This window comes from Camelus ferus, chromosome 9 (assembly GCF_009834535.1).
Source record: "Camelus ferus isolate YT-003-E chromosome 9, BCGSAC_Cfer_1.0, whole genome shotgun sequence".
Taxonomy (NCBI): Eukaryota; Metazoa; Chordata; class Mammalia; order Artiodactyla; family Camelidae; genus Camelus; species Camelus ferus.
This window is the reverse complement of record NC_045704.1, coordinates 22034884-22054319: the sequence shown is the minus strand read 5'-3', so window position 1 is coordinate 22054319 and position 19436 is coordinate 22034884. Positions and strand designations below refer to the sequence as shown.

Below are 19436 nucleotides of genomic sequence, written 5' to 3'. Positions count from 1 at the left end.
TTCTTCTCCTTTGATTTTGGGTTGGCTATTCTGGGTCTTTTGCTTGTCTGTGTAAACTTAGTATAGGTTTATTGATGTCTACAAAATAACTTCCTGGGATTTTTTTTTTTTTATTGGAATTGCATTGAATCTATACATCAAGTTGGGAAGAACCGACATCACAACAAAATTGTGTCTTCCTATCCATGAACATGGAATATCTCTGCATTTATTTCTTCTTTGATTTCTTTCAACAGAATTTCATAGTTTTTCTCATGTAGATCTTGTATATATTATGTTAGGTTTACACCTAAGTATTTCATATTTTTCATGCTAATGTAAATGATACTGTATTTTAATTTCAAATTCCAGTTGTTCATTTTAGTATATAGGAAAGCAATTGATTTCTGTGCATTAACCTTGTACCCTGCAACTTTGCTATAATTGCTTATTAGTTCCAAGAGGATTTTTTTTTGTTTATTTGTTTTGAGGGGGTTTTGGGGTCAATTCTTTAGAATTTCTACATAGACAGTCATGTAATCTGTGAACAAAAACAGTTTTATTTCTTTTTAATCCATATACCTTTTATTTCTTTTTCATGTCTTACTGCATTATGTAGGAAATGCAGTGTGATGTTAAATAGGAGTGATGTGAGGGGGACATCCTTGCCTTGTTCCTGTCTTAGTGGGAAAGAATCTAGTTTCTCACCATTAAGTATGATATAGGTTTTTAAGATGTTATTTATCAAGTTGAGGAAGTTCCCCTTTATTCCTGGATTGCCAAGATTTATTTTTTTAACATGAGTGGGTATTGGATTTTTATCAAATGCATTTGTTTATGCATCTGTTGATTAATTCCAAGAGCTTTAGGAGCTTTTTTTCAGGAACCAGGGACAAAGACCAAATATATTATTATACCACAGTGCCTTTGATATGATGTGAGGAAAATGGCACTTTACCACTATGCTCTTCTTCCCCAAATCCCATCAACCCAGCCTATTCATGAAAAAAATCATGAGATAAATTCCCATAGAGACACCTATCTGACAATAGAGCTGACCAGTGCTACTCAAAACTGTCAAGGTCACTTAAAATACAAGGAAAGTGAGAAACTGTCACTTTGACAGTTTTGACTTAATGAGAGAACACGTGAATAATGACAAGGACATATTCACAACCATAAAATACCGGGAGCTGAATAAAATCTAATTGCCAGTAGAGAAAGAGTCCTGCTGGAGGAGGCTCTCTTCCTGTACCATCTGTTTTTGGCAGATGAGGCAAAAGGAAACCATTTGTTCCAGGGAGGGAGTACAATTCTCCCACTGTCATCAGTCAGGGAGCTGATCTAGTTTTTCTTTCTTGTTTTGTGAATGCCAAAGATGAAATTTCAGGCAAGGGATTGAGGAGAGACTAAATGACCATCTGGGTGTCTCCAAAGTTTATCTGGGTGAATAAGACATCCAGCTGTTTCCAGTTAGCCTATTAATCTCTGGGGCTTTGCATGGAGAGATTTTCATTTCCTTTCTTCGAGGGTCAGGTCGTAGGCAGAGTAAATTTAATATTCTCTCTGGTTGTAGCGGGATTGGGGCAGACTGAGGAGCTGCTAGCATGTTTATCAATGAACAAGTTCCCTCTTTGCTTTGGGATCTTACTGCCCATATGAGCTTCTATTTTAAATACATCCACTTCTTTCAGTAATAAATCCTCTAAGTGATCAGCCATCCATTTCCCATTTTTAGTTGGTGTTCCAGTTGTAGTCATAAATCCCCTGGCTTTCTTTGACATACTAGGCAGGCATTAACTCAAATGCGTATGTGCTATCTCCATAGATGTTAATTCTCTTGTTCTTAAGTACAGTGCAGGGCCTGGGATAATACACGTTCTGCTCTCTGCGATGATCTGGTGTCAGGCAGTGACTCCTACTCCACAGGGCTTTGGAAATCTGTAATAGCAGATCCTGCCTGGAATGTTCCTTCTGAGATGCAGAGATCAGCTCTATCCACAAAAAGGGTGAGCTCTGGTTCTGCAAGGGGAACCTCTAGAGGTCAGGATGAGGAAGGGTTAGCGCGCAGGTGGCTGCAGTGCAGTCTGTGGTTATCCTTCAGTTGGGACAGGAAGGAGAGTGTCAGGGTTAAGATTCTGAGCAGGGAACAGTGATGTGAGAAGGGGAAACCAGAAGGGTGGCGGTCAAGGAAAAGTATTGGGTGTTTCAGTTAGGAGAAGGATTTGGGCAGCCTGGGGTACATAAATTTCAGGATATGACTGAGCAGAAGATCAGCTGTATCTTGGACCAATTTTGCCACAACCTGCTTGAAAACAGGAAGAGAATGCTTTACTAACAGGGTCTAAAGTGAGGCTAAAATGCCCAAGGGGCCTTTGGTTTCTATTATGGCTCTGAAACAGGGCACCTAGTGGGGAGGGTATAACTCAGTGGTAAAGTGTGTGCCTAGCATGCACAAGGTCCTGGGTTCAATCCCCAGTCCCTCCATTTAGAAAAAAAAAAAGTAATAATTAATGTTTCAAAAACCTAATTACCTCCCCCCACCACCAAAAAAAAAGAAAGAAAGAAATAGGGCACCTAAACCAAGCTCTGCTCTCTCATGAATGAATAGGGAAAAGACAAGGGTGGTTTGGGAGCCCCAAGTTGGAGGCAGAGAAATGGGAGGTTTTTAAGGATTCAAATGCCTTCATGGAAAATGAGTCCCGTTGTAGAAGTTCAAGCATAGTTTCCTAAATTACACCATAAATACAGGGGATGCAACAGCAGAAAAAGTCGGAGTCTACGTCCTACAGTATCCAGTTAATCCTAGAAAGCCTCAGAGTTGTCTTTTTGTTCTAGGCAGAGTGTAGTTAAGAATGGTCTTGATAGTTCTGAGGACAAAGTTTTTCCCTTAGGGAGATATAGTGTCCCAGATAATGCACCGGAAGACAGCAAAGTTGCATTTTTGTCTCTTGAAACCTTATGTTCCTTGCAAGCCAGAGTCTCTAATAAGTATTGGGTGTGACTATGAGTTGCTGAACTTAGTAGAACAAAGAAGGTCCTCTACGTATTGAATGAGGGTTGAATTACAAGACCAAATTCTTTAGTTTTACACTTTACATCCTGGCAAAAGAAGTGAGGGCTTCTGAAAATCCCTGGAGCGTGACTGTCCAAGTAGACTGTTATTTTTCCCACGGAAAGGCAAACAGGTATTGGGAGTTGTGATGAAATTACAAAGAAAGCAGAGCCTAAGTCAACAGTGATGAAAACAGTAGTGTTGGAGGGTATAGAAGCGAGGATAGCATTGGGGTTTGGGAACAAAAACAATCGTAGGTTTTACAATTTTTTTTATGGCTCATAATTCTTGTATCTAATTGGGTTCTTTACAGGTAGAACAGGTGTGTCGCAGGGGCCAGATGCGGAGATGAGAAGCCCTTTGTCAAGGAATCCGTGAGTAATAGATCTGAGACTATAAATGACCTCCGGTTGTACAGTATTGGGTTAGTTTCGGGAGATGCATAGTGAGGTGCCCCCGCACTCTTAAAAGACTCTGCTTTTGTCCTACATCTGTCATTCCTTTAGCCCAAAGTGAGTTGGGACTGTGAGTGAGCATGTTCTGAATGTGGGGATTAGCCAGCGTTGGGATGCTGTGAGGGGTCAAGGAAATGCAGGTCACCCATCAGAGCTGTCCAAGCACCAAGTGAGGGAGGCAGAGAGGGAGGAGTCTGCAAAGTTGCGTGAACATGAAACAGTAACACTACAAATAGCAGTTAGAACATATGTACGTATATGCATGACTGGGACATTGTGCTGTACACCAGAAATTGACACTCTGTAACTGACTGCTTCAATTTAAAAAAAGAAAGAAAGAAATGAAATCTCTGCCCGATGTAGTAAAAGGAGTTGTGGAACTTAACAAAAAGCTATGTTAAGCATCATGGGGTCCAAGAGATACAGAGAGGGGTTTTATTTTTTATTTTTATTTTATTTATTTATTTATTTTAAAAATTAACTCTCAGAAAGGGGTTTTTAAAGGGACAGGTCATGTGGTAAATAACCCCACTACGGAGGAGATTTGTGTCTTCTGAGGAATTCTGGTCGGGAATTGTGAGGTGTTGAGGGTGGAAGAGGTGGCTCCAGGGTCTACCAGAAAGATGATGGGGGCTCATAGATTGAGATTATCACTTCACCCAGCATTCAAGAGTGGCTTGAGGAAGACAGGAAAATATTCCTCGGAGGAGAGGCACTGGGACTCCTGCAATTATTGGCTTTTTTTTTTCTTTAAAGTTGGACAATCTTTAGTCCAATGTCCTTCTTCCCTGCAGTACTGGCAAGTATATCTTTAAAAATTCTTTTAAAAAAGTTTTTTAGAAGAGGGGGAGGGTGTAGCTCAAGTGGTAGAGCGTATGCTTAGCATACACAAGGTCCTGGGTTCAATCCCCAGTACCTCCTCTACAATTAAATAAATAAGTTAACCTAACTACCTACCCCCCAAAAAATTTAAAATAAAAAAATTTTAGATAAAGTTTTAGTGGAACAAAATTCCCTCGAGTCGTTTAAGTTGAAGAGCCATGAGTTTGCATTGTGTGGATTTTGTTTTATCAGACTTTGCATCCTCTAAGGCATGGCTCTCAGTGAGATGAGTATTTGCTAATTAAGAAGATGTTTTTGAAAAGCCTCTCAGTTCCTCACCAAACCCTGTTAGCAAAGCGAGTCCTTAAAGCAGACACCATATGATCATCTAGGGTTAGACCCGAGTAAACCTTCCAGGTATCTTCTAAGTAGAGCCTGTGGTTAGAGAACTCTCTCCAGCTGCCCTGGTTTGGTTCCCTGTGCAGGATGGCTTCTGTCCAGGCCTGGGTCCCACCCTGGGATGCGTGGCTCATTCAGATTGAATTAAGGCCAAATTGCGATCCGGCATTGGAAAATACTTAAAAATAAGGGCTTTTGGATCTCATATGTCTGCTCTGAATCCTCATAAAGACTATGACATTGGCCAGGACATCTAATTTCTCTGTGCTTACAGATTCCTAATCTGTAAAGCAGGGGTGACAGGAGGGGACGAAGATAATTTACAGCATTTGGGAAAACATTAACTTCAATATAAAAGGCTTTATTCATGATACGTGCTCAATTCATGCTTACTGTGATGAGAAATATTTTATTATGTTAGCTCATTCGGCACGAAGGATGGATCTTATTTGTTGATATAACCCCTGATCTTAGCTCAATGCCAAGACACAATATGGCCACAACAAACATTTTCTGAATGAATAAATGAATGGGCGAGACAGTAAACAAAGAGGTTATGGGTCTAAATGTGAGAGTGGGAGGAGCCAAAAGCTAAAATGTCAGCGGGCACTGGGTCTGCAGTTTTGAGGACGTGGTGTCTGAGCTTCTCTGAACCACAGGTTGTGGAAAACAGTGCATGTGGAAGGGCAGCTGGCACACAAACACGGGTGGGAATGGCCTGATCGCGAACCTTCCAGACTCCTCCCTTTGCCTCCTCTTCCAACGCCCAGGCCTGTCCTTCTGGGAAGATCTCCCTCCCTGAGGTTACTTCTCAGTCCACAGCCTCTCCTCCAGGACCTAGTCCAGGCCTCAACCTTCTGTCCTGACACCTGGACAAAATCCCAATCGGCTCAGCGCCCCGGCACCTATTCTTGGGAGTGTCCCCACCCTGCCCTGCTCCCGCTCCTCCATCATCAGCAGTATGCTTGGCTCTGATCCCCTGGGTGGCCAGCAGCCATCAGTGTACACGGCTGAACCCATGCCTCACTTTCTCCCAGGCAGTGAGTTTGGGTCTCCGCCTATGCCTAGTGTCCTGGTGCACAAAAAGCCCTTGGTGTGAGGATTAAGTTAATGAAAAAGAAGTAAATTCATGATTTAAGAGGTGAATAATTAAAAGAGTAATGATGACACCTGACTAATGGAAATCTGGAGGCTGACGACTGAATTGACGGGAAGGTGTAGACCGTTGAATGAATAAATGCTCTGAGGAATGGATGGATTTTATTCAACCATTCTGCAGTATTTGACCCAAATCGCTTTCTCCTGCACCTCCCGCCTTACCGACCTTCTCAACCATCACATTCTCCTGTTTTCCTTACCCTCCTCACTGCCTTTCCCCTTTTAAACTGTCCTGTATTGATACTGTCCACCTACATGAGTCTTGCTGCCCACCCCTCCGATCCCCAGACTCTAAATTTTGAGGTCTTTGCTGCAGGGTCCTGGTGCCTCTTGGCTTTCTGTTGCCTCAGATGAGTTCCTTCATCCCCCTGACAATGAATACTGTACTTTTCCTCCTGATTTCCCGAGTTATAGTGCCAGCTCTTCTCTGTACTTTCAGTCTGTATTTCCAATGAATATCTCACAGCCCTCTCAAAGGGCTCCCTCCAAATCTATTCCTTCTCCAGCATTTCTCATCAGTCAGGAAGAGAGAAATGAGAAGGTTGTTTCAGACAGAGGCATGGAGGGAGGGAGAGAGAGAGAGAGAGGACACAGAGTCGGCAAACCCAGGCCCGGAACCCCACAAAATGACAGATTAGGGGAGCGGCTCTGGCCCAGCCGCACTAAGGACAGCCCAGCAAGAGTGTGGGAGCCTGAATCCAGGTACAGGGAGGCGGGTCCCCAGTTCTGACTACTTTCCTAGCCAGGACTGAGCCCTGGAGAGCACCCGCATTTAAATATCGGGGGCCACGCAAATGGGGGCACCCTGCAGGCTGGGAGTTTAGGTGCAGTTGCCTGGGCTCATTATCCTCGCCAGCATGCACCTGACTCACGCCTCACCCCCCTGTCCCCCTGCTCCCGCAGGCGGTGTCTGAGCCCTGCAGACTCCCCATCATCCGCCAGCTATGGTGGTCCAGGCCACCCTCATCTCCTGCTGGAATTCCTCAGCCAGCCACCTCCCCAGCTCTTCCGGGAAGCCTCCACACCCACCAGATGTTATTCACCCCTCCCAGCTCCTCCCCTCTGGCAGAGACCACTAGGGCTGTGACCGCAGCTGTCTGCAGTCCTGGCGTCTGTGTGGTGGTTTCCTAACTAGTCCTGCTGAATCCTTTTCCATGATGTGGGAGGTGACTAGGCGGTACCTAGAGTTTGCTTAGCTCCAGAATGTGGAAAACATCCTCTTCTATGTCTGGGCCTGGAAACCACTGCAGATGTGAACCCCAAATCCAGGGGAAGCGCTCTTTCCTCTAATATTTGAGAACCAAAGCAGATCCGTTTTTCTTGGTTTTCTTGGTATGTGGTGCTTTGGTTCTGGTTTACAGAATGTAAATGAAAAATGGAACGTGTAAGGGGGGAGGGTGTAGCTCAGTGGTAGAGCGCATGCTTAGCATGCACGCAGTCCTGGGTTCAATGCCCAGTACCTCCATTAAATAAATAATGTAATGTGTGAAGACAAAAGGAAAGATCTAGGGTATGAAGGTAGGGGAAACAACTAATGTTGCCACATAATATAAGCAAGGATTAGAATTCCTCAGTCAAAAAAATTGGGTAGAAATTTAAAAAAATTCCCCAGTCAGCTGTACTGGGTAAGACTTCTTTTCAGATTCCAACATTAAGAAGCAAAAAGGCTTCTGGTCCGAGGATCCCAGTGCAGAGCTGTCAGAGAACAAGAGGCAGGAACTCAAATGAGAGAAAGTTCATGACTTGGAGGAAATGGTCCTTCCTGCCGCAGGAAGAGCCGGTGTATCCTGAGGAAGCCACATGTTTTGCAGAGCCCAAGCTCAGCCTAGCCCAGGGGGAGGACACATGAATTTGCAATATTCAGGGGTAGAGCGTTGTGTCTGAGGTTTTACCTGATTCAGATGGAATCTGACCCAGGCTCCAGGGGAGATTTATTGGGGCGATGCATAGAGTTAAATGTTCCAAGACAGGCTCAGCAAACACAGGTCCAGACACCAAGAAGGAAGCCAGCCGGCCAGTGCAGAACTGAAATACTGCTTCACTTGGACAGAGGCGGGCACACCCGGGTGAGAACCCTGGTGTTGACGGGGGTGGATTGGGGCACATGTTCAGCCTGCGTGTGACTGGGGTTCTGATAAAGAAATGACACGCGGCAGCTCGAGGAGGGCGGGTGTATCCACGTTATCTATTGCTGCCTAACAGGTTATTCCCAAACTTAGAGGCTTAGCGCAACACACATTTATTATCTCCCAGTTTCTGTGGGTCAGGAGTCTAGGCAAAGCTTAGCTGCGTCCCTTGCTCAAGGTCTCTCCCAAGGCTGCAGTCAAGGAGCCAGCCAGAGCTGGTGTCTCATCTCATGGCTCAGCTGGGAAGGAGACCCTTCCAAGTTCATGTCTTTTCTCATAGGCTGAGGGCTGTTAGACTCAGTTCCTCGCTGGCTGTTGGCCAGAGGCTGCCTTCGGGTCCTCCTCTCCAACCTGGCAGCTTGCATCGTCAAAGTGTGCAAGCTAAAGGGCAATTGGGAGGGTCTGCCAGCAAGACAGAGGTCACAATCTTTTGTAACCAACCATGGAAGTGACATCCCCTCACCTTTGCCATATTCTGTTGGGAAGCAAGTCATGAAGTCAGGTCCATACTCACAGAAGGGGATTACACAAGGGCCCCAGTAACAGGAGGTGGAGGTTGTCGGAGGCCGTTTCAGAACGCGGCCTCCCACGGGTGGGGGAGCGCCTGCAAATAAATACCTAACACTATCCTTCCCTCTGGGTCTTGACTATTCTTGAGAACTATCTAAGGAGACAGCCTTTTAAAAGAATTAAATAGCAAAGAAGAAAAGTCATAAAAATGCCGATGTTTCTAAAAATATCTCAGGGCTGATTTCCAAATAGTTTATTAGCACTGAACTTATTTTCTAATGAGACTGCCTTTAAAAAAAATAGGAACTAATAAAAAACAGGTAACTCACCTGTAATTAATCAAAACCAAAGGTTCCCCATCCCCACCCCGACACGCAGTTAGATTCAGTGTGTTGTCCTCCAGAGAGAGTCTGAGGGTGTTCCAGTCACCTACTCTCACATAACAATGAGATAAAGTTTAGAGATTTAAAGCATTTATTTTGCTCCCAGATCTGCAATTTGGACAGGGCTCAGTGGAAGCAGCTCATATCTGGGGCATTTTTTGAAGAAAGAATCTTCTGAAGGCTGTCTCTCTCTCTCTCTCTCTCTCTCTCTCTCTCACAAGTCTGCAGTTGATGGTGGCTCCCAGTGGGGGCTGTGGCCAGGACACCTGCAGGGGACCCTTCTGGATGGCTGCTTGGACGTCCTCACAACATGGTGCCTGGGTTCCAAGGATGATCATCCTGAGAGAGCAAACCAGGCAGATATGTCTGTCACCTTTTATGACTTAGCCTCGAAAGTCACCTCACATCACTCTCACCATAGTCTTAGATCTGCTAGATTCAAGAGGATGGAACTTAGATCCAATTTCTTGATGGAGGAGTGTCAAGATCATATTATAAAACGGGCACACGGGCTGGGACTCGTCTTTGGAGAAATACAGTCTGCCACAGAGAATAAACTAGCCCCCTGCACCATCCTTGAGCTTTCATGAATGTCAGTGACAACAGACACCATAAGGTGAAACGAAGTGTGCAGTCATGAAGAAATAAGGCAGCAAGTATAATCTTGATAAATGAGGAATACCATCCTTTCTGCCTTTTATCCCATTGGGTTGGAAGTTGGGAACAGATCCATCCACCTGGGCTAGAAAAGAGATATTGTGCAGAGCTTCCAGGACAAGCCAGTAGACTTAGGATTCTCACCTGACCCGTTATTCTAAAGCCTATAAAACTCCCTTTATTAGTTTATGTTGTTGCAAGACAAATTACCATAAATTTGGCAGCTTAAACAATACCCATTTATTACTTCACAGTTTTGTAAGTCAGGAGTCGAGGGTCAGGAATCTAGGCAGGTTTGTGCTCAGGTTATTACAAGGCTGAAATGAAGATGTCAGTGGTCTGGCTGTGGGGAAAAATCTGTCAATACTCCAGAAATTGTATCAGTTTTTCTGGGCTGGGTGCTGCTAGGGAGTTTCTGACCACCAGGGGGCACAAGAACCACAATCCCTATGGCTGGGGAGCGTGGCCTGAGTTCCCGCTCCCTTCTGCCACCTTGGTCCAGTAACCAGCAGCAGTCCCCTGGGAACTTGTCAGAAAAGCAGAATCTCAGGCCCCAAACCCAGACCAGCTGAATCAAAATCCGCATTTTGTCAAGACTCAGGCAATGCGTGTGCACACTGAAGTTAGAGGAGCACTCCAGCTCACGGCTTCTCAACCTTGGAGGCATGTTAGAATCACCCCAGGAATTTAAAAAATTCCTGATGCAAGGGCACTACCCCACAGAGATTCTGATTTTGACATTCCTGGGGTCCAGATTGTTAAAAGCTCCCCCTGAGAATTTTAACGTGCAGCCAAGGTTGAGAATTGCTGCCTACTCCTTCCTGTAAGAAAACCTGCATGTGCTCTGTGGTCCACCTGGGTGTAGATGCCGGAGAAGGACATACAGCCTCGGGGATCTGTTGGGACGCAAGACCCCGGACCTCAGGGGCCTCCAGGTTATAGTGAAGTCAGGGAAAAGTGAAAATGTGAAGCTCTGAGGCAGTGTTATCTCGCTTTCAAAGGGCTTCAAAGACCCAAGTCAAGCACCAGCTCCTCAGACAGAAATTCTACCCCCCAACCCCCGCCGGTCTTGGTGATGATACTCCCTGATTAGTACTCCCTGATCGGTGATGGTGCCTCCTGATCTCCAGCGGGGGCTCCTTGAGGGCAGGAAATGTGTCGCTTCTCCCCTGCAGTGTCTACTGGATGAAGCACCCTCCACAAATGCTATCGTGACCTGGGCAGACCCTGGTTGGTGGTGGAAGCAGTGAGTTGAACTTTGAGAAAGAAGGTGCCTGGAGGACTGGGGAGCTTGGCAGTGTTATGATAGACTTTTTAAAATATTTATTCTTTCCTATTTATATAGTGCTTTAGAATCCAATGCACTTTTATGTACATTATTTCATTTTCACAATTCCATCTGTGATAAGTTAACTGTACAGTAGTGGAAAACCAAGTGACAGAGAGGTGAACAGATATACTGAAATTTACAGGATGAATCAGGCAGAACTAAAACAAGAAGATGCCTTCTTAAATTTCCTGATTTTCTAAGTACTATTTCCAGGATGTGGCAATTTCTAACTTCTGACCTCTCTCTTTCTTCACTGTTTGGGAGCATTTCTGGGGATTTTGTCTTTGTTCTTTCTTCTCCATTCTCCTCCCCTAGGTGGAGGGTTTGTTTTGTCATCCTGGAATTCTCAGGCAATCTCCTCCCTGATGGCCACTGATTTATATGACTTCTCATTTTCCACAGAAGATTCATCAGGTACGGAGTAAATTCTCAATGTGTGCTAGCCATCATGATCATGATCATGATCATGATTTCATGATATATTTCTTCAATGCAAAGAACTTGTTTCCCTTTGTAAATTTATTTCCCCTTGTATCTCTAGCACTTTAATGAAATATTTGTGGAATGAATGACTCACACATGAAGTGGAGGGATTTGCAAAGTTAAACCTGAGAAAGGGAAGAAGCAGACGCAGAGGGTGAAACCTGCCGTGAGTCGGCTGGTGGGGTGTTGGGGCCAGGTTCTAACCTCTGATCCAAGAGCTGTGAAGGGCGGTGCAGGTAGAAATAGTCAGTACCATGGGAAGAAGTTGGTTTTATCTTCTCCAGTCATGGCCAGCTAGCTCTCCTGTTGGTGCTTTCCGTGGGGCAGGAAAAGGAAGTTGAAGTCTGTGTGTATTTCCTGTTCAAAAGAGACGCCGTTTTGCCCTTTGAAGAATTCTATATGTTTAATCCTGTTTCCAGTTGATTGCTAGTTGATAGAAGTCCCAGGTGTGCTTTTTATTTTATTATTCTCTGTATTTATCTTCGGTTTTATTTATTTCATTTTTCAACATGTGTGATGAATTTATTCTTTGGGTGTGTTGGGCTTCGCAGCCCAGCAGCTTCTTTCACTTACGTAATCTTCATCTGAAATTGTTCTACTGTGGCTTTTCTCCTTTTTTCTGCTGACATCTTTGTTCTACTCCTGAGCGTATCCTTTTTCCCTCCAACTGTTTAATGAAAACTTTCAGGAGAGCTGAAGGAGCTGTACAATGAACGCCTGTGTATACCTGCCACCTAGATTCTGCCATTAACATTTCACTCTGCTTGGTTCAGCTTATCTTTTATGCATTGACAGTGAGTTGCAAACATCAAGTCTCTAACCCTAAATCCATCAACTATATAAAAATTTAAAAATACAAAATAAAAACAAACAAACAAAAAACCTTCCAGTTACCTCTGACCCATGAATGAGGAGAACTCTTCATCCCAACTGGCTGAAGGTGAGGGTGGGGGCTGCTGTTCCTGCCCAGCCGGAAATCTCCCTGGGTTCCAGTGGAGTTCCTGATTCAGAGGGCTACTTGCTCTTGTGAGCCCTTTAACCATCTCTGCCCCAGCAGGCCCGGAGGGGCAGCAGGAAAGGCCTGACAATGCACCTTATAATCTCCCCTGCCGGCGGCTTCCTGTCTGATCTCAATGCCAGGCAGTTACAGGAAAGTTCCAACTGCCAGACTGTACATCCCACTCTTCCTGTTCCAGCCAAGGAACTGCTCGTTACCCGTCAGAACGAGCCTCCTGTGCTTCGCAGGCTCAGCCTGAGGTCATAACGGGGAGTGATCCTCCTTGGTTTCCCCTTAGACCCGTTTCGCTTTCACTGTATTGGCCGCCTGTCGTCCCAGGCCAGGGTCTGGTCTTTCAGAGACCCCACGCCACCCCCCAGTTATGCGGGAAGTGGAGGGTGCACATCTGCTTCTAAGTTCTCCTTGCTGGTTTGGTGTAATTCCTGAAAGAAAGCATTCAGCAGTCATTTTAGTTTGCAAAAACTTTAAACATAAACTTGTTCATGTTGTGGGGATGGGGGAGCATGTGGAGAGAAGCAAGAGGACACTCTGGGGGGATGATGGACATGTTGGTCACCTTGGTCGTGGTGATGGTTTCAGTACTGTATGTATATGTCAACATCATCAAATTGCGTGCTTAAATATGTGCAGTTTCTCGTACTTCAAGTATGCTTCAATAAAGCTGTTAATAGGTTTAATGTTGGTAATATAGTGCAGCTTATTAAAATTTTATTTTTTATCTCTTTATTGAGGTAAGCATGCATACAGTAATGTGCATAAGTAATTTTTCATATGTGCACCGTCACCATGCATATTAAAATATACAACACTTCCAATAGCTCAGAAGCTCCCTTGTGCCCTCCCAGTCGTTAACCCCTAGAGGTCAGCACTGCTCTGAGCTCTGGCACCACAGATTAGTTTTGCCTGCTCTTGAACTTCATGTTAATGGACGTGCACCTCAGTTGATGCCTATGTGAGAGTTCGCTCATTCTCATTGCCATAGGGTATGACTCTATCACTATTTATTTAATCATTCTATTGTTGATGGACATGTGGGTGGTTTCCAGTTTGGGGCTGCCATGAGTCAAGCTGCCATTATCATCCTCACATGTCTCCTTTAGTGGATATTGCCAGTCTCTTCTCTTGAACGATGTGATGGGTTGAATGGTGGGCACCACCCTCCCAGAAAGGTAAGTCCACAGCCTCACCCTCAGACCCTGTGAATGTGACCTTGTTTGAAGAAAGGGTCTTTACAGATGTAATTAAGTCTCTGAGATCACCTTGGATTATAGGAGCGGGCCCTCAATCCAAGGACACGCGTCCTGAGAAGAGACACTCAGAGAGGAGAAGGCCACAGGAAGATGGAGGTGTAGACTGTGGTTGTGCGGGTACAGACCAAGGACCACGTGGAGCTCTGGAGAGAGCGTGGTCCTGTCAACACTTCGACTCAGGCCTGCAGCCCCCAGAACCCTGAGATAGCACATCTCTGCTGTTGTAAGCCGCCAGGTCCCAGGTAGTGTGTAATGGCAGCCCCAGGAAGTGCAGACGGGGGTCATTTACAGTGTAACTTTATTAATACCCATTTACATTTGTAACGTGTGCACCACTCACACTGAAATTTTTAAGGCATTTTGAATGCAGACTTTCCCAAGCCCGACTGGGTTTTTCGCCCATCTCTGAACTGAGTTCAGGTAGTGTTTGCTTAACGTCCAAGAGTTGAGATGGCCCCAGCAGGCCTGTCGGAGTGTGTTTGTGATCCCGTCCGTCCCAGTGGGGTTTCCATGGAGAGCCGGCTGCTCCTTACGCAGCCTGTGCCTCCTCCGCTTGGGCGGCTGGTTCCCCTGCTGCCGCCCTGCCCTTTCTCAGGCTTGCAGGAACAAGGCCATTTGTTTCCTATTAAAATTAGCCATACTTAAATTAAAAAAAATTTTTTTTAATAAAAGCAAAATATATGCATGATACTGATACATAAAACAGAAAAAGAAATTAACCACATTAAACCTGCCCTGTTTGGAGGGCTCGCCTTCTCACAGACGTGACGGTGGAGCAAAATGAAATCACTCCAGTTCTTTCCTTCTTCCGTCTCTTAGCATGCAAGCATGCATCTCCTTCTCATTTTAAGATTTGCCTAGCAAGTGATGTGGAAGAACGCCCAGAGTTAAACAAAACCAACTTGGGGACATGACAAGCATTCTAGAATTTTCTTACACTTCTAGCTCTGTTTCCCCAGCATCTGGTTTCCAGCATCTTGCAGAGCATGGTTGTTGAAATCCTGAACCATACGAGCTCATTCAAACCCTGCCCCGACCCGGGAACATGTAACAAAAGCTAAAACAGTGATGGGAGGCTCACTGTGTGTTTAAGCCTAGGCGAAGCACTTAACTTATATTATCTCACTGGATTCTCTCAGAAGCCTTGGAGGGAGGTCATAACATTTTCCATGCTGCACAGGTGAGGGCTGTGAGCTCACTGACCACAGGAACCAAGTCTGTCTGTCTGTCTGTGGCTTCAGTCCCATTTTCTAGAAGAGCAGCCAACAGTAGGTATGTCACTGGGAAGGGAGACAGCCTAGAAAACCATTGCAGTTTATCAAAAGGCTCCCCCACCCTCACTGCTGAAATGAAGCCTCCAATATCTAGAAGTTTCCTTGAAGATTTCCCAGGCCGGGTGAAATACAGAATAGAAATTTTACTGGGGCTTATAAAGCCCTCCAAAATGGTCATTTTCTACAGAAAATGTTACATTTGGTCCTGATGATTCCTTGCAGAAATGAACCCAAATGATAAGAAAAAAATGCAATTCTTTAGGTTTTATAACAGGCCATCCAGTCTTAGACTATGTCTTGGGCCCCTCTTTGTGGTTTTTAGGGTGAGGAAAAGAATACATAAAATTAGAAAGCAAAACAGAAAAATAGATACTGGGAAGGAAACTCGGGGGAAGGAAGAAACCCTTGGGAAACCCAGTCCTTCATGCTCTGGTTGACAAAACGCAAAAAAATCCATCTTCATCCCTCCTACCTTGTCCTCGTCGAGGTGCAAATTCTTTGGGAACTCAAGGTACACCAAGCTTCCTCCCCAGGTAGCCCCAAGTTCAAGGGCAGGAAATGGTCTCGGACCGGGTGTCTTTGCTCTGAGAGCAGCAGTACCCACAATTTGCCCCGAGATGGTGAGGAGATAAAGCGGAAATTCATGAGAAACCGACGCCCCAATGACATTGCATGGGAGGTCGAGGCAGAGGGTGGCCGGAAGGGACTGTCTGGTTGGCCCCAGTGACAGCCATTTAGCACCTGGGAATGCCCATCTCTTTTGTAGAAATGGGGCTCAGTTCAGCCCAAAGAGACAGCTCTCAATATACAAACAGAGAACAGAAGGGGAGGACATCAGACAATTTGGGACTTTCCCAGGGTGCGGGGTGTGGGAAGGGATTTGTTCAAATCAGACACTTGGGGAAAGAAACGTTACGTACGCAGGGGGCGTGGGTGAGATTAAGTAGGAAGTCAAAAATCACCAGACCCCTTGTGGACACACTCAGAGGCGAAACCAGAAGTCACAGTTCACTGGAAACAGATTAACAGTCAGGAAATCCTGAAGTATCCGGAGAGCGCAAATAACACATTATAGCTTATTATTTATCAGAAGTACACAAACCTACGCTCTTTTAAGCACCCACATGGGAGTGGAAGATGGAAGTCAGCACAGACTCTGGGCATCAACCTTCATGTGGGAAAATGCTGCAGAAATGGCACATAATCTGGACGCCCTCAGCTCACCACCCCACCCCACCCCACCCCAGCTGGGAGGAGCGCCAGTGAGCAGCTTCATGACCCTGCTACTCTCCAGAATGAGGGGAAGCAGAAATAATGGAATAAGAGGCAAGTGGTTTTCAACCCACACAGATCTGAGATGGAGAAACATGGGGACTTTCACAGAGCAGGGGGGGCTCACATGGGGTGTTCTTATGTAGCCCTGCTCTGTCTGGGATTTCATTTCCACACGCCAGTCCTTCCTGTTTCCAAGGACATTGGGTTCTGACGAGTTTCCTTCTTTCCACAGTCCTAACACCAGCCATGAACTTCACTCAACCCCTAAGAGAGAATTTGAATCCAGCTCCATTTTTCATGAAGACAGGATTCCTGTGCAGGAAGAGAAGGGTGGGTTCTGGGAAAAGATGCGCCGGGGGAGGTGAGGGACACCTTCACTCTACACATCGTGATGGGTAGGGGGTGATCACTGTCAACATGTGGTGGGGGGGGCTGCAGGGGCCAGTCCTGGTCTCTGTCTGCCTACTGCCTACTGGACCTCTCCATCTGGACCTTCCCTCAGCATCACCAACAAGTTGTCCTAAACAGAACTCTTGAAGTTATTCTGCAAAATATTGGCTTATTTCAGTCTTCACTGCCCCCTCAGCTGTTAAACCGCAGGCTGAGCCCCATGCTGGGCCCCACTTCTAAATATGAACTGACGGGCAAGGATCCTGCATGTCTGATGGAAGGGCTAACATGAAAAGGAAAAGCCAATGCACTATATACATATATACACACGTGTATGTAATTAATATATATACATATATGCACATATTTATAATATATATGTGGTTTTTCAACTAGCCTTGAGATACACACACACACACACACACACACATGATAATTAGGCTGTTGTGTTTTTTGGAGAGGGATAAACAAATGGACCAATGAAGCTCTGAAACACCCACAGTGGATGTATGCACGGATGCACAGATGGGTGGATGGGTGGATAGATAGATACTTGATGCGTGACAGAGAGGAACACACAGAGACATGTACGAGAATGTTTACCGTAACACTATATTTAACAGTCCAAACTAGGAAGACCTCAAATATCCATCCACCTAATTGATAAGTCAATAGTGGTATTTAAGCTACAATTTATTTCCTCAGTGGAATAAAATATGATATGAAAAATGAACACATTTCAGCCATGCACAATAAAGTGGATGGTTCACAAGCAGAATGTTAAGTGGAAAAAGCCAAACACAAAAGACTTCACAGTGTGTTCCTCCATTTATATGAGGTTCAGAAGCAGGCAAAACTAAACTCGGGTGTTTGGGAACATGTGCTCAGGTAGCAAAACGCTAAAAAAAAAAAAAAAAAAAAAGGGAAGGCAGGATTAACAAAGAAGGTCTTTGGAGGGGAGGAGGGTTTGGCTGGGAAGGCACCGGTGGCGGTGGCGGGGGCTGGCGGAGGGTGGGGGCTGGGCAATTATGTACTTTTTCTTGACCTGGGTGGTAGGTTCATGAGAGTTCCCTTTATAAGCATATATTAAACCATTTGTATTTATGCCATTTCTTGTATGTATTATCTGTCACACACACAAAAAAAGCTTTTTAAAACATAAACTACCAAAGGGGAAAAAAAAGTCTAAAAAAAGACATGATGGAACTTAACAAGAAACATTTGTTTTTCAAAAGTACCTAAACACATGGTGGTGATGGTTTCAGAATAATGTGAATGAACTTGATGCCACAGAACTGTACGCTTAAAAATGGTTCAGACAGTAACGTTTGTGTTACGTGCATTTTGCAAGGCAGGACTTTGAAAAAAAACCCTAAACACTCAGAGAGTGACATTAAAACATATCTAAATACATGGAGTGTGACCCCACGTGGACACTTTGGAAAAGTCAGTATTGTAAAGCTACCAGGTGTTGACTAGAGCATAACAAACTCCCACGGTTGATTTTCCCTCCTTGGAACTTGCCAAGCTGACTCTGATGGAAAAGGAACAAGATCAAAAGACTTTCTTCCCAGGATGTGAGGACTTACTTTAGAGTTAAAGTAATTGACGCAGTGTCTTACAGACGCAGGGCGAGACAAAGCCATGCGACCAACTTGAGCACTTAGAGACACAGCTGCACAGGTGAGGCCCCCAGGCCCGGGGATTGGTGGGATGCTGGCTAACCCAGGAGCTACCCAAGAGGCACATCCAGGAACATTCAGGGCAGCTCCGTTCATCAGAGCAGCGAGCCAGAAACACCCCAGTGCCCATGAGCAGGAGAAACGGATAAACAAACCATGGTGTCAGCCCCACAAAGGGATATTGTGCGGCAACAAAAACAGATGGAGTGGGACTTCCTGCTCCATGATGGACGAATCTCAGAAATAATGCTGAAGGAGAAAAGCAAGTCACAGAAGGTGCCACGTGATATGACCCCACTTTAGAAAGCTCGAAAGCAAGTAAAACCGAAAATTATAATGCTTAGGAATGCATACCAACCTGATTTTTTAAAAAATTTTTAAGATGTGAGGGAATGATAATGGACAAATGAGGGGTGATGGAAACTTCTGGAAGGGAGGCAGGGGTGGGATGGGGCAGTCACGGGGCACTCATAGTGATGTGCTGGCTCTCAAACTGGGTAAGTGGGGTGATGGGGTTCATTTTATTGATATACTTGGTAACTCCTGATATGGAGCCTTTAGCATATTGTTATGTAATAAAATTGGAAAGCTGCTCCATGGCTAATGCCAGCTTTTACAGATCAGGTGGAGGAGATGGAGCTGTGCACAAAAGTGAGGTGGAGCTGTCAGCAGGGTGCCTTTGAGTGCCAAGAGAACCCCCAGAAGAAAGGGGGTCTCCCAGGTCCCCGCCTCTAAGGTCTCTATGAGGACTGGAAGGAGGCTTGGATATGGCCACCTGGGGGTGATCCCTGGGCTTGAAGGAGCAGTTCTGGGAGAGGAGTGGGGACAGAAGCTACATGGCAGCTGGCTGCCGGCCACCGGGAGAGGTGGAGCAGTACAAGCTGAGGGTGAGCATAGCCCCTTCCTCCACCAGGCGGTCAAGACGGAAGGGCCTCCTCTGTGGGAAGAAGGTCCCCACCCCCACTCCGTCCCTTTTCCCAGGAACAGCTGGCCAGAGGGGAACATGACTCCAGCCGGACATGCCATTCTGGCTGGCAAGGTCGTGACTCTTTTGGCCCAGCCAGGACTCCTGGGGGAGAGAAGGGCCTGGTCACCTGCCCTTACCCTGGAAGTCTGAGCAGAGCCTGTGAGGACGGAGGAGGAGGAAGCCATAAGGTAGGGGCATCGGGGTGCCTGGGAAGGACTCTGGG

General features: G+C 45.6%; 1 long non-coding RNA gene across 1 annotated transcript; it reads left to right on the top strand.

Annotated features, from left to right (window-relative positions):
• The first annotated feature begins 1843 nt into the window (after window positions 1–1843).
• On the top strand, window positions 1844–15371 carry LOC106729586. Its single transcript, XR_001365996.2, has 3 exons — window positions 1844–1988; window positions 3348–3408; window positions 9109–15371. It is a non-coding gene; the product is annotated as an uncharacterized LOC106729586 (long non-coding RNA).
• Window positions 15372–19436: the final 4065 nt, after the last annotated feature.